Raw genomic sequence first — 11,697 nt, 5'->3', positions numbered from 1 at the left:
TGGAAGGATTTGCGGTAGTGGGATGAGTTACTGTCTTCTTAGAGGAGGAATCGGGTGAAACGGAGGATTTATCCCCAGAACGTTTCCGAGCGGAAGATTTCGAACCGTCAATAACAGTTTCCAAACCCCCGGGATCGAGAGGTTCAGGAGGAGGGTCGACATTCATTTTTAAACTACTTAATTTAACTTACTAACTAATATATGTTAACTATAAAAGAAAATTAACACTTACCCAAACCGAATTTATGTTAGTAAAACCCAGAAACCATATAAATTAACTATTTGCACTAAACAATTATTGAAAGAATAACACAAAATGATTTTAATAACACAGATATCTCACTAACACGTGTGTCAACCAAAGCTAACGCAAGCGAAAAAAGAAGTTTGAGTTTGGAGTTTATCAATTCCATACGGTTGACACTTGACAAGTTGACACCTGAGGCGAGTTTTGAAGACTATTATAATTATTATAGTGTCGCTCCCAACTGTCAATTGCTAGTGACTTGGATGATTGTGTTTTGGCATACTTTTTTTTTTCATGTCTAATAGATAGAGGAAGGTAGGTATATTTGAGATACTGCAGGTAATGTGGAATAGCTCGATATCTAGAAAATTAAAAATAATTTAACGCATCCTTGGTCGAACTATACTGTTCCTTGTTTAAAGATATTCGCAAAAAAACAAACATGTATTCCAAATATGCCGCACTTACTCTATAGATATAGATAACAAATTTTAGAATTGTTCCTTTTTACATTTTTTTATTTTATATTAGATACATGTTTCTCAATCTGTATTCGTTAGCTACAATTAAATGGATAAAATGACTTTTTTTTATATAGTCATGTCATTATAATAAACGATTGTATTTAAGCTTTTATGTGCATGATGGATTTTTTTTTCTTTTTAATATCTACTTTTACCTTTATTACGAAATTTTTATTTACAAAGTTTTATTTACTTCTGTTTCTTTATATCATTATTAATCAACTATTATTATTATTAATCCCTTTTAACTTTTGTATTTTTGGGATGAGCAAACTTTTTTGTAATTCACTTAGATACATGGTTTCTAGACCTAAACATGTATTGTATTTTTTTTTGGTTATGTATTTTAGTAATTCTTATTAGTAACGTATTTTAAGTGAATTGTTGTGAGCCAACAGAATGTGTATGATTAGTCTAATCAATTTACTTGATTTATTTTAGTTTTTTTTTTAATCCTTTGATTTTTTTTTTTTTTTTTTTTTTTTTCTTTATTGCACAGATCAAACATGTACAAAGGGCGGACTTAACGCTATTACAGCATTTTCTGCCAGCCAACCCAGAATAGTGCAGGAGAGAAGTCAGTAGGGTGTGCACAGAAGTTAAAGAAAAAAAAATTAAAATATATACATAGCTATAGACCCCTATACATATATATAATAATAATACAGTAAATTAATTAAATCGATGTTATACACAATATATACATAATATACATAAATATGTACAAACATATACATATATAAGTACATAAATATTTAACATATATACATAAATAAAAAATATATATATATATATATTCATATATGAATCCAATTATGAGAATAGTATTGATGAAAAGACATCACACAGTGTTGACAGACGACAGATAAAATTCTTTTACTTGGCGCTTGAAGGAATCGCGCGATGGAGCTCTACGAATAGAATCAGGCAAAGTGTTCCAAAGCCGGACTGCAACTAGAGAGAAAGAGTTGGAAACAAAGCCAGATTTATGGGAAGGTATGAAAAGGGTAAGGAATTGAGAGGATCGTAAGGGCTTATTATGAGTAGCGGAAAGAAGAGAAAATTTAGAGGATAGGTAAGTGGGAGCATTAGGGTCGGTAAGAATAGAGTAGAGAAGACATAGAAGCCGAGTATATCTACGTTCCCGTATAGGAAGCCAGTGTAACTGTTTCCTGAAACGAGAAACGTGGTCGAATTTACGTAAGCAAAAGATGAAGCGAATGCCAGTGTTAAGGAGACGATTAAGTTTATGCAGGTGTTCTTCCGACAGATCGAGATAGCAGGAGTCACCGTAATCAAGAATTGGAACCAAGAGGGTAGTAACGAGCTGGATTTTAGTTTCCATGGGCAAAACATTTTTTAAACGCATAATGGAATGCATAGTGGCGTAGAACCTACGAGAAACTTCTTTAATATGTTCCCCCCAAGTGAGTTTACTGTCAATGATAATGCCGAGGTCTTTAACACTACTACTGAACTCTATCGGTATATTATTATATCTTAGGCTGGGCAGAGTCAGAACATCTAGCTTAGCTAACTGTCTCCTGCTGCCTATAATGATGGCTTGACACTTGGATGGATTGACAGTGATACCATATTTAGCGGACCAAAGAGAAATGCGGTGGAGATTATCATTTATGGAGTTAATAGCCGCGGCAAGATCATTGACAGCAGAGTGTTCGTAGAGCTGCAAGTTATCGGCATACAGATGGTAGTGCGAAGTTAAAACTTTAGTGATGGCGTTTATAAAAACAGAAACTAACAGAGGAGATAATATGCCGCCTTGAGGAACGCCGGCACTCACTTCGCACCAATCAGATTGTAGCTGACCAATGCGTGTGGATTGCCGGCGCCCTCGAAGATAAGAAGAAAAGCATTCAACAGTAGATTCTGACAAGTTAGCATGGGAAAGAAATGCAAGAAGGAGGTCATGGTCTACTGCGTTGAAAGCATTGCTAAAGTCAATTAGCACGAGCACTGTGAGTTGCTGGTTTTCCATGGCAATACGAATATCGTCCGTGACCTTTAACAATGCTGTTGTTGTGCTGTGACCTGGACGAAAGCCCGATTGGAGTGGATTGAATAAGTCGCATTTATGAAGGTAGCAAGAGATTTGTTGATGTGCAATGGACTCCAGGATTTTGGATAAAAAGGGGAGAATTGTTATAGGACGAAAGTGAGAAGGTAGCGAAGGATTTGATATTTTAGGGAGTGGGAGAACAAAAGCCTTGCGCCACATCTCAGGAAATGTACTCGTGGAAAAGGAGAAGTTTACGATGTGAGTTATGGAGGGAATTAGAAAATTGAGGATGAGGGTAATCATAATTCGACTTACTCCATCGCAACCAACCGCCTTAGATTTGATCGAAAGAATGGTTTTCTTAACATCATTCTCCGTTATAGGAGAAAAGCTGAAAGGTGGGGAAGTGATTCTAGGCAAGCCATGTATTTCAGAAAGCGTTGAAAGTTTAGTTTGCAAGTCGAGGACTGGAGGTGAAGAGAAGTGAAGATTGAGATTGTTTAAATCCAATTGAGATTGATCAGAGAAAGTTTGAGACTTGCCAATACCGAGGGTATTTAAAAATTTTAAAGCTTCCTCGGGAGAAGATTCACGTATTTTGTCAAAGATATATCGGCGTTTGAGCTTCCTACACAACTGATTGCAGCGATTCCTTGCAGCTTTATAAGCTGACCAGTTGAGAGCAGAACGGTCCCTCTTATACTTACGGAAGGCTTTATCCCTCTTGACTCTCGCTTTTCTTAAATCGTCATTAAACCAAAGGTTTGAAAATTTTTTTATTTTAACAAGGCGTAGAGGCGAGTGTCGGTCGAATAATTCAATTAATTTAGAGCACAGAAAATGCAACTTCTCGTCAATTGACGACAACACCTCTATCTGCGTCCAAGGAATAAGAGTAGCATCTCCCAATAACCTATCGAGATCTAGGTAACGGTAGCTTCGCAGCAGCAGCATCTTGGGTTTGGGCTTAGGTGATCTGAATTTAAAGGAGGCGAATATTAGATCGTGGTGAGAGAATTCCGGCGCTGAAAACTGACCAAATTTAGAGACCAAGTCATCTTTAGACGTTATAATTAAGTCTAAGAGACTGTCGGGACCATCGATTGGGTGGTGTGTTGCAGCGAGCGGTAAAACCTGGAGGTTAAAGGAGTCTAGTAAAAACCTGAGCTTAGACGACCGATAATTATTCTTGATCAGACAGGTGTTGATATCCCCCATTACAACAAGATTAGTGTACTTAGGCATCAGATTCTCGAAGAGGGACTCAAGAGAAGAAAAATAATTGATATTGGGGGGACAATAGACCACTCCAAGGGCTATCTTGGTGCCTACATCTATCTCGATGAATAAATATTCAGATGATGCGTTATACTGGGAAGTTGATTGACAGATAAGTTTGTAAGGGATGTGACTTTTTAAATATATTGCAACGCCCCCACCAGTTTTTCCGATTCGATCATTCCTGATTAAGATGTAATTAGGCATAGAAAAAGAAGTAGAAAGAAGAGAAGGTTTTAACCAGGTCTCGGAAATAAGAACAGCATGAATGGATGCCTGGTTAAATGTAGAAAAGATATCGGAAAAATGACTTGGAACACTTTGTGCATTGATGTGACAAATATTTAAATTCTTACGAAAATGTGAGAATTCGTTAGACAGTAAATCTCCTAGTAATTGAAAATTATCATCAGTACTAAGGAAGGAAATGTCATCATCATCATCTCTTGCAGAATAAAATGATTCAGAGCTTGAATTCATAATGCAAATACAAAAAAAAATATATAATATACTAAATAAATATTTATATAATAATATATTTATATGTAACAAAAATCTAAATATAATTATATGAAATCAAAGAATTAAAAAAAAAAAAAAAAACTAAAATAAATCAAGTAAATTGACTAGACTAATCATACACATTCTGTTGGCTCACATTAATTCACTTAAAATACGTAACTAATAAGAGTTACTAAAATACATAAGCAAAAAAAAAAATACAATGCACGTTAAGGTCGAGAAACCATATATCTAAGTGAATTACAAAAAAAAATTGCTCATCCCAAAAACATAAAAGTTAAAATGGATTAATAATAATAATAGCTGTTCATTAATGATAAAAAGAAACAGATGTAAATAAGACTTTGTAAATAAAAAATTTCGTAATAAAGGTAAAAAGTAGATATTAAAAAAAATCCATCATGCACATGATAGCTAAAGTACAATCGTTTAACATACAACATGACTATATGAAAAAAAAGTAATTTTATCCATTTAATCGTAGCTAACGAATACAGATTGAGAAACATGTAACTAATATAAAATAAATAAAATGTAAAAAGGAATACTTCTAATAAAATTTGTTATCTATATCTATAGAGTAAGTGCGACATATTTGGGATAAATGTTTGTTTTTTTTGCGAATATCTTTAAACAAGAAACAGTATAATTCGGACAAGAATGCGTTATATTATTTTTAATTTTCTAGATTTCGAGCTAATCCACATTACCTGGAATATCTCAAATATACCGACCTTCCTCAATCTATTAGACATGAAAAAAAGTGTGCCAAAACGCAATCATCCAAGTCACTAGCAATTGACAGCTGGCTCAGAAGTCAACTTGTCAAGTGCCAACCGTATGGAATTGATAAACAAATATACCCGATTTAACATGTAATTTGGATAAAGAATAAAAATATTGTAATTGCTACGGGTACACTAATAATAATTAAACGAAAAGAAAAAAATGTATCATAATTACCCACAAGAATTGACCCTTGTGGGACAATATAAACATCATTGTGATGGTAAAAAAAACAATTAAGTGTAAGTGAACTGTAACTTAAGATAAGCATTGTGTAGATTTTAAATAAATTTCACACATATGCATATCAATCGCAAGTAATACGAAATATTATCGAGAGAATAGAGGGACTTCAATATGTAATATGGGATGATTATAAATAAAATAAATGAAAGTAAAACCAAAACAAGATATAGAATACATAGGATAACAACATACTATTGCTTCTTGACCAAATTTCGTCGCGTAAGTGGCCTTTTGCTGGCGTCAGGAAGAGCTGAAGGGCTGACTCGAGGCAGCACAGAGCTCGCAGGCTTGTCAATGGACTGTGTTGAAGGCGATGGACTGGGGAACATCTTCAGGCATTCATCGAAATCTTCCTGAGTTGTGACACGCCTGCGTTCATTATTTGGCAATTTGATATATATGCTTCCATTAAGGGTCCAGGTGTTAGTTATGCCAAATCTTTTTCTTGCTTTTGTGAAGAGAGATTGACGAACCTTAGTCAAGAATTCACTCAGCACAACTGGAGACGATTTCAATTTCTTTTTATTACTCCAAATGAGACTTTTAACTTTTAAGTCATTAAATCGAACAACAATGGGTCGAGGAGCCTTCTCAGACTTACTTCCTATACGATGGCAGTACTGGATCACACCTGGCTGAATATCAGGGATGCCCATCAACACTTGAATTGTTCCAAGGACAGTTGAAACCAAGTTCTCACCTTCAGCCTCCTGAATACCACCGAACAGCAGAGCATTTCTTCTAGAAGTGTTGTCGATGTCATCAATTTGTGAAGATAAATTAGTGACAAGTGTCCTTAGGAGGTCCAAGATGTTCCACACTGAGGCCTTAAACTCTTTAAACTCACTTGCAAGTTTATCAAGACTATTCCTGTTACCTTCAGTGCTACTTGTGGATTTCAGTTGTTTTTCGAATTCTGCCATCCTATTACCAAGCGATTCTGCTATGTTTTTGTGAACTTCCAGTATATCTTCCACTCTTGCCATTGTATTTAAGAATAAATAATGTTTTATTTGTGATATGTAAAAAATTCCTTGGGAAAGTTTGTAGAGCCAACAGGTAAGTGTAATTATTATGCAATTAAAGACATAAGAACCACAATAACTTATGTAAAGTAGCCTATATATGTCACTTATGTAAAATATTACTTTTTTAAACTGTTAAAATAAATTTTAAACAAAAAAATAAAGAAAATTTTGGAGAGTGATTTTTTAACAGTGTGCACTTTTTGACACCTACCGCCAAAAAAAATGATTTCATATAATTATATTTAAATATTTGTTATATATAAATATATTATTGTATAAATATATATTTTATTTAGTATATAATATTTTTTTGTATATGCATTATGAATTCAAGCTCTGAATCATTTTATTCTGCAAGAGATGATGATGGCGTCATTTCTTTTTTTAGTACTGATGATAATTTTCAATTACTAGGAGATTTACTATCTAATTAATTCTCACATTTTCGTAAGAATTTAAATATTTGTCACATCAATGCGCAAAGTGTTCCAAGTCATTTTTCCGATCTCTTTTCTACATTTAACCAGACATCCATTCATGCTGTTCTTATTTCCGAGACCTGGTTAAAACCTTCTCTTCTTTCTACTTCTTTTTCTATACCTAATTACATCTTAATCAGGAATGATCGAATCGGAAAAACTGGTGGGGGTGTTGCAATATATTTAAAAAGTCACATCCCTTACAAATTTATCTGTCAATCAACTTCCCAGTATACCGCATCTTCTGAATATTTATTCATCGAGATAAATGTAGGCGCCAAAATAGCCCTTGGAGTGGTCTATTGTCCCCCCAATATCAATTATTTTTCTTCTCTTGAGTCCCTCTTCGAGAATCTGATGCCTAAGTACACTAATCTTATTGTAATGGGGGATGTCCTGTCTGATCAAGAGTAATTATCGGTCGTCTAAGCTCAGACTTATATTAGACTCCTTTAACCTCCAGGTTTTACCGCTCGCTGCAACACACCACCCAATCGACGGTCCCGATAGTCTCTTAGACTTAATTATAACGTCTAAAGGTGACTTGGTCCCTAAATTTGGTCAGTTTTCAGCGCCGGAATTCTCTCACCACGATCTAATATTCGCTTCCTTTAAATTCAGATCACCTAAGCCCAAACCCAAGATGCTGCTGCTGCGAAGCTACCGTTACCTAGATCTCGATAGGTTATTGGGAGATGCTACTCTTATTCCTTGGACGCAGATAGAGGTGTTGTCGTCAATTGACGAGAAGTTGCATTTTCTGTGCTCTAAATTAATTGAATTATTCGACCGACACTCGCCTCTACGCCTTGTTAAAATAAAAAATTTTTCAAACCTTTGGTTTAATGACGATTTAAGAAAAGCGAGAGTCAAGAGGGATAAAGCCTTCCGTAAGTATAAGAGGGACCGTTCTGCTCTCAACTGGTCAGCTTATAAAGCTGCAAGGAATCGCTGCAATCAGTTGTGTAGGAAGCTCAAACGCCGATATATCTTTGACAAAATACGTGAATCTTCTCCCGAGGAAGCTTTAAAATTTTTAAATACCCTCGGTATTGGCAAGTCTCAAACTTTCTCTGATCAATCTCAATTGGATTTAAACAATCTCAATCTTCACTTCTCTTCACCTCCAGTCCTCGACTTGCAAACTAAACTTTCAACGCTTTCTGAAATACATGGCTTGCCTAGAATCACTTCCCCACCTTTCAGCTTTTCTCCTATAACGGAGAATGATGTTAAGAAAACCATTCTTTCGATCAAATCTAAGGCGGTTGGTTGCGATGGAGTAAGTCGAATTATGATTACCCTCATCCTCAATTTTCTAATTCCCTCCATAACTCACATCGTAAACTTCTCCTTTTCCACGAGTACATTTCCTGAGATGTGGCGCAAGGCTTTTGTTCTCCCACTCCCTAAAATATCAAATCCTTCGCTACCTTCTCACTTTCGTCCTATAACAATTCTCCCCTTTTTATCCAAAATCCTGGAGTCCATTGCACATCAACAAATCTCTTGCTACCTTCATAAATGCGACTTATTCAATCCACTCCAATCGGGCTTTCGTCCAGGTCACAGCACAACAACAGCATTGTTAAAGGTCACGGACGATATTCGTATTGCCATGGAAAACCAGCAACTCACAGTGCTCGTGCTAATTGACTTTAGCAATGCTTTCAACGCAGTAGACCATGACCTCCTTCTTGCATTTCTTTCCCATGCTAACTTGTCAGAATCTACTGTTGAATGCTTTTCTTCTTATCTTCGAGGGCGCCGGCAATCCACACGCATTGGTCAGCTACAATCTGATTGGTGCGAAGTGAGTGCCGGCGTTCCTCAAGGCGGCATATTATCTCCTCTGTTAGTTTCTGTTTTTATAAACGCCATCACTAAAGTTTTAACTTCGCACTACCATCTGTATGCCGATAACTTGCAGCTCTACGAACACTCTGCTGTCAATGATCTTGCCGCGGCTATTAACTCCCTAAATGATAATCTCCACCGCATTTCTCTTTGGTCCGCTAAATATGGTTTCACTGTCAATCCATCCAAGTGTCAAGCCATCATTATAGGCAGCAGGAGACAGTTAGCTAAGCTAGATGTTCTGACTCTGCCCAGCCTAAGATATAATAATATACCAATAGAGTTCAGCAGTAGTGTTAAAGACCTCGGCATTATCATTGACAGTAAACTCAATTGGGGGAACATATTAAAGAAGTTGCTCGTAGGTTTTACGCCACTATGCATTCCATGATGCGTTTAAAAATTTTTTTGATTAGATAATTTTTTTGATAGATTCTTCGGAGCCCAAGACAATTTCCGAAACATTTTTACGGAACGCTCTACTTCTCAAAGAGCGCTCAAAAGCCTCCTCCCTGGCCTCGGCGACCCTCGCCTTAAGCTCAGCCTTAGTCCGAGTGAGGTCACTACCACGACCCCACGTTGCACACCGGCAACTCGTGGCAAAACGGTCGAAGCCGTTGTGCATTTCGCAGCTGTACGTATCTCCGTCTCTGTCTCAGTTTCCGAATCAGAGTTAAAAATTGCGAGACTCCTATAAGGCCGTTTACGGCCAACTAAGGCGTCGGACGACAATTCGGTGTCGACGTCAATCGCCAACAACAAACAATAAAAACAACACTCGGAACAACAACCAACGACATAAACGACAATAACGACAACCAACAACAACAAGAGAAAATAGGTCTATGAAAGACCTATTACCAAACAACAAAACCAATCGTCAAAGCAAAACAAAGTCCATTCACAAGCCAAGTTCAATATTATAACGCGACAGAAAAACAGAAACCAATAAACAAGCGAGGGTAATTGTAAAAAACTTTCGAGAAATATTGATAAGACAATATAATTCCGACACGACTGCACGGCACGACGGCTCGAGCGCCCAGGTAACAGAACTGGCGTAATTTTACACGAACCATTTGGACTGCCACTTTTGATCCTCTCATAACTCAAAAACTATTTGACATAATCATGTCAAATTTAGCACATATATTGAGACTTGCGAAATATATATGTGTTCCATATTTCATAACCACATCTCAAACGATTAATTACATGTTAATGGCCAAAAATCGTCATTTTTATTACTGACTGACCTATAGATCAAAACTATTTCCCAGTTCCAGGTGACCTAGAATGTTCAAATTTGGTATAACGTAGGTAATCAGGTGTATACAAAGGGAAAAATCTGAAACTGGTAAATTTTTATCATTTAATAACATTTTTCATTTTATTGGTTTTATTGGGAACACTTATTACTTACGTGTATTTAATTACGTTATCAATAACTGGGATTTAGTATTAATTATTGTTTAAATATTTAGAGCACATCAATGGTGTAAAATCATTATACTTATAAAAAAAATAATAATAGACATTTCGAAACACAGCATGCGACGCGACGCCGGAGCATAGGAGCATAGGAAAGAGGATAGGAGCGTTGCGATAGAACGTTGACACGAATGTGTCCGAGCCGGTGGCGACCACGCTCATTAGATTTATTTCAATGCCTTCTGATGGAAGCTGTACCTCTAGTACGAGATTCAATACTGCATGCGTTAATAACGTATTGTCTTCTCGTAATCGTTTATGAGGATTTGCATTCGGTAGAGTTAGTTAAAGATTATACATTTACGTTAAAACCATAAGAATCGCCTAGCTATTCGAAATATACTACTCCAATATTACAATATATATTTCGATCGCACTTCATACGCTAAAAAAGGTAACAAGAAACCATTTTGTTTCGAATAAGTACCTACTTCCTAATAATTTAAGTACAAAAAGTAATGATATCCCATCAAAAACATAAATGTAAAATGAGAGCCAAGTACAATATTAAGATATAGGCCTTGGTTGTTGACTTCAACGACAAATGAAGTGAGATATAAATGGGTGCCAAGTACTATGGCCAGCCCTGAATATATTTATAAGTATTTAAAACATAATTTATTTCCATAACTTAGGATAATATAATATAGTCTAAGGTCTGACTTGGCTAGTCCTCATATACACCGGACACCGGCTCCAAATATAACAAAAACTATAACTACGTTTAAATAAAACTAATTATAACGGATGAATCGCGTATATTAATTATTTTTAAACATCCCGACGTTTCGAGCACTTTGCAGTGTTCGTGGTCACGGGTAGACTAAGATGACATGATAAATCTGGACAAAAAATCACTCGTGCCTACATGTGCAAAGCTGTATGGGTTACCTAAGATCCATAAAACTGGTGCTCCGCTGCGTCCTATTGTAAGCCAAATCGATACACCAACATATAGATTGGCTCAACACATAGCAAGGATATTATCACCCCTCCGAGGACACACTGCGGCGTATGTCAAGGATTCTTACCAGTTTGTTGGTGAAATCAAAGACCTTAAATTAACCAACAACGAGACAATGGTTAGTTTTGATGTCCAGTCATTGTTTACATGCTTACCCATACAAGACTGCATCGAAATTGTCAAGAGGAAGCTACAGACACACAACATGCCTATTGAATATGCAGAGCTGTTACATCACTGCCTCACATCAGGTTA

Source organism: Vanessa cardui, chromosome W, assembly GCF_905220365.1.
Source record: "Vanessa cardui chromosome W, ilVanCard2.1, whole genome shotgun sequence".
NCBI classification, from domain to species: domain Eukaryota; kingdom Metazoa; phylum Arthropoda; class Insecta; order Lepidoptera; family Nymphalidae; genus Vanessa; species Vanessa cardui.
The sequence above is the reverse complement of the archived record's forward strand: the minus strand, read 5'-3'. Positions refer to the sequence as shown.